Genomic DNA, 4,884 nt, shown 5'->3' with positions numbered 1-4,884 from the left:
TATTACAACAAGAAAACAGTGTTTTACATTGCAATAATATTCCGAATTTACTGTTTACTGTATTTCTCGATCAAATAAAATGCAGTCTTGATGAACAGAAGAGAATCAAAAAAAAAAAAAAAAAAGTAAAACATCTTCCAGATCGTAAACTTTGAACGGCAGTTATATTAAAATAAACATCTAATAATTATAAATAAAAAAAAACCAAAATTGAACTAAAATGTAAAATACAAACAATATCCATAATAATTACACTAAATACACCTTATATACAGAGGAAATACATGACATCTTTGGAGCAATATAAAATAATATTCCAGCATTGTAGTTTAGGACCATAACAGTATTTACTACTAATCAGTCAATTTTTCTTATATTTAGGCCAAGACACTACATGCAAAAAATATATATATATATATTTTTGTCCTACATTACTAAGTTTTGACCAATTTGGCTTTCCATAAAGTGTTTTTCAAGACTAGTGGAAATAAAAACTTGCAAAATACATTTTATGCGTTTATTTATTGCACTGTATCAATTTGCATCTGTAGACAAAATACATTTTTAACTGTTTTATTTTTCTTTTCTTTTTTTTCTTCTTTTTTTTGTTGTTGTTTTTTGCATATTATAGTGTATTTAATGACACAACGCCTCATTTGTATTTTTACACATAACATTTCAGAAAAACAACGTAACATTTGCTTTTCTTAATATCTAACAGTCATCGGTGATGTTTAGTGACCGATTTGTTCCCTCTGCTCAGCTGTGAATGGTTTTTGCTACATTTAATGCACGTGTGTTTTTAGATTGTCACGGTTTTTATTCTGTCCCGCTCTTTAATCCACTCCGTCCATACAGCATTCTCTTAAATCATGTATGAGCTCTAATGAGTTAAATGATTGTTAATATCACACTGAATTCCAGCAGACTCCCGCAATGAATGAACGAGACGCTCGTGAGTGCTGCACTTCCGGCTCCAGCGCCGAGGACACTTCAAAATAAAAGCCAAGAGCGCTTCAAAATAAAAGCCGAGAGCGCTTCAAAATAAAAGCCGAGAGCGCTTCAAAATAAGAACTGCAATTCTAAATACAATGGTATTATTGGTATACTATATAAATTACTATATGTAAGTAATTATCTTATGGCTTATGATAAAAATACAAACATTTAGTATGTACGTGCTGCTAGTTCATTCGTAGGTAATATATAGTGTAAAATATATTTATAATTACTGGCGTCTTTCTCCTGTAGCGCCAGTTTTACACATTAATGCCTCATTCTGACGGAAAAGATAGATATGAGGGAAAAATGCGTTTCAATGCTCTGCATTTAGTCGCAAAACGTCTGTGTTCCAACTAAAAAAAATACTTGAAAACTTGTGAGAGGGGATGCAAAATAATGTGAAGTGGGAGAAAATCTATATTTCAATGATCTTGCGAGCGAATGCGGTTTTTCTCGGGAACGCAATTAGAACGCAAACGCATTGAAATACATTTTTCCTTAAATCCATTCTGTGTTAATGCAGTTTTACACTGATTTATTTCAATAGTTTTAATTACACAACATATTAAACAATCGGTCGATAATGAACTTCATAACATTTTTAGTAAGTTATTAAAATCACAACTCATCTGCTGGCTTATTGCAAATTAAAAATGTCATTAATGTACATATATATTCCTTTTTAGTGTTAATGTCCTTAGTCCTTTATTGGTTTGAAAATAAATATTAAGTAAAAAAAAAAAAAAAAAACAAAAACAATACAAACACTTGACTGTGGGCATGATTTGCATCTCTAAATACAAAACCTTAAAGCGCGTTTATATGTCACAGTCTGCATGTTATATAATCACAGTGATCAACAGATGCTCCTTGTCTGTCACAGATGCTCACAGTGATGCGTAAACATGCTGAAACCTCACTCCGCCACCTCAAGAACCTGGTCTTTGGTGCGATATAAACATCATCCCTCCTGCAGGACGGGTCTGCGAGTGTCTTTAGAAGGCGTGTCTCCGGTCAGCAGAGCTTCGGAGCGTTGTTTTCAGAGATTTTGTGTTTGTCCAGTCGGTCATCCAGAGAGCTGAGCTCCGGGTCATCAGAGCTGAAGGGCGCTGAAAACACCAGCTCCAGCAGCCCTAAACTGACCCCAGGACAGCCAGCACCGAGCCCACCAGATAGACCTTCAGGAGACCGCGGCTCGGCTTCTGCCTCAACATCTCTCTGATGAAAGGAAACAGCTCCCTCGCCGTCTCCATGATGATCTGATCTGTTCAGAGAACACGGTTCAGCTGAATCATCAGACACATGAAACATCTGATCAATATGAGGTGTTTGCTCACCTGCTGAAGTCCAGTCCTACTGAGCTCGGCTCTATGAGAGCTGTGACTCTGTTATTCAGGCTTATACAGCAGATCCCGGCTCAAACCGCCCACAGAGGACGTGAGGAACATGATCAGATGCTGGGGAGAGACTCCAGCTGGCCCACACACACAAATACACACAAAGAAACCACCACGGTCACTGTGTCTGGATCAGGACTGCTTTATTTGCTTTATTGAGACCACTGGGTCATATATTCAGGTCTATTTTGTTCTATTTTATTATGAGCTGCAGTGTTAAAGAAAGAAAGCAAGATCCCATATAATATCCTAGCAACCATCAATAACACTTAGTTACAAACATTCACGCCACCCACAACCTCCCATAATATTCTAGCAACGCCCTGTCAACCACCCAGAACACTTTAGTAACCACATAAAATAACCTAACAACTCCCTGGCAACCGACAATAATACTCTTAGCAATGCCCTGGCAACCACCCAGAACACTTTAGTAACCACATAATGTAACCTAACAACTCCCTGGCAACCGACAATAATACTCTAGCAATGCCCTGGCAACCACCCAGAACACTTTAGTAACCACATAAAGTAACCTAACAACTCCCTGGCAACCAACAATAATACTCTAGCAATGCCCTGGCAACCACCCAGAACACTTTAGTAACCCACATAAAGTAACCTAAAAACTCCCTGGCAACCGACAATCAATAATACTCTAGCAATGCCCTGGCAACCACCCAGAACACTTTAGTAACCACATAAAGTAACCTAAACAACGTCCCTGGCAACCAACAATAATACTCTTAGCAATGCCCTGGCAACCGCCCAGAACACTTTAGTAACCACATAATGTAACCTAACAACTCCCTGGCAACCAACAATAATACTCTTAGCAACGCCCTGGCAACCACCCAGAACACTTTAGTAACCACATAATGTAACCTAACAACTCCCTGGCAACCAACAATAATACTCTTAGCAACGCCCTGGCAACCACCCAGAACACTTTAGTAACCACATAAAGTAACCTAACAACTCCCTGGCAACCAACAATAATACTCTTAGCAATGCCCTGGCAACCACCCAGAACACTTTAGTAACCACATAATGGTAACCTAACAACTCCCTGGCAACCAACAATAATACTCTTAGCAACGCCCTGGCAACCACCCAGAACACTTTAGTAACCACATAATGTAACCTAACAACTCCCTGGCAACCAACAATAATACTCTAGCAATGCCCTGGCAACCGCCCAGAACACTTTAGTAACCACATAAAATAACCTAACAACTCCCTGGCAACCAACAATAATACTCTAGCAATGCCCTGGCAACTGCCCAGAACACTTTAGTAACCACATAATGTAACCTAACAACTCCCTGGCAACCAACAATAATACTCTAGCAATGCCCTGGCAACCACCCAGAACACTTTAGTAACCACATAAAGTAACCTAACAACTCCCTGGCAACCGACAATAATACTCTTAGCAATGCCCTGGCAACCACCCAGAACACTTTAGTAACCACACGAAATAACCTAACAACTCCCTGGCAACCGACAATAATACTCTAGCAATGCCCTGGCAACCACCCAGAACACTTTAGTAACCACATAAAATAAACTAACAACTCCCTGGCAACCAACAATAATACTCTAGCAACGCCCTAGCAACCACCCAGAACACTTTAGTAACCACATAAAATAACCTAACAACTCCCTGGCAACCAAGAATAATACTCTAGCAACGCCCTGGCAACCACCCAGAACACTTTAGTAATGACATAAAACACTTTTGCAACCACTCACAACACCCTAGCAATGCCCTGGCGACCACCCGAAATACCTCAGCAACACCTTGACAACCGCTTAGAACATTATAGAAACTCTCTGGCAACACCCACAATACCCTAATAATCTTAGCAACGCCCTGGCAACCACCCAGAACACTTTAGTAACCACATAAAATAACCTAACAACTCCCTGGCAACCAACAATAATACTCTTAGCAACGCCCTGGCAACCACCCAGAACACTTTAATAACCAGTAGGAACACCCACTCCCTGGCAACTAAAAATAGTCCCTTGCAATGCCCCGGCAACCACCCATTACTCACTAGTACTTCCCTGGCAACGACCCAGATCACCCTAGCAACCACCCTAGCAATGCTCTGTCAATAGCAAGTAACAACCACCTAAAACTCCCCAGCGACTCCCTGGCGTTCATTCACGGTACCCTAGCAACCACCCACAATAGTTAGGAAACGCTGTGTCAACCACCCACAAACACACCACATATTTAGGAAACGTCGGGTGTTCAACCACCCACCTCCCCAGTTTATTATCATCACGCAAACCAAACAGAGTCTTACATTAGTATCATTAGCATTAGCGTGCAATGTGAATATGAGTTCAGTTGATATTAGCGCGGCTTCTCAGAGCAAAGTGAGTGTGAGTGGCTGGAAATTCCTGAGTGAACGGCGACATTAATCAGATTATTTCCAGGACGACCAGCAAAACAAGCTGTTGTAGTGATTGT

The 4,884-nt window shown here is 40.1% G+C and overlaps 1 long non-coding RNA gene across 1 annotated transcript in view; it reads right to left on the bottom strand.

The window, feature by feature from the left end:
• Positions 1 to 2,029, bottom strand: part of LOC122134836 — a 7,807-nt gene extending 5,778 nt beyond the window's left edge. The window contains exon 1 of the long non-coding RNA XR_006153126.1: positions 1,940 to 2,029. This is a non-coding gene — a long non-coding RNA (uncharacterized LOC122134836). The remainder of the gene's footprint in view (positions 1 to 1,939) is intronic.
• Positions 2,030 to 4,884: the final 2,855 nt, after the last annotated feature.

The sequence above is a fragment of the Cyprinus carpio genome, chromosome A22, assembly GCF_018340385.1.
Source record: "Cyprinus carpio isolate SPL01 chromosome A22, ASM1834038v1, whole genome shotgun sequence".
Taxonomy (NCBI): domain Eukaryota; kingdom Metazoa; phylum Chordata; class Actinopteri; order Cypriniformes; family Cyprinidae; genus Cyprinus; species Cyprinus carpio.
The sequence above is the reverse complement of the archived record's forward strand: the minus strand, read 5'-3'. Positions and strand labels throughout refer to the sequence as shown.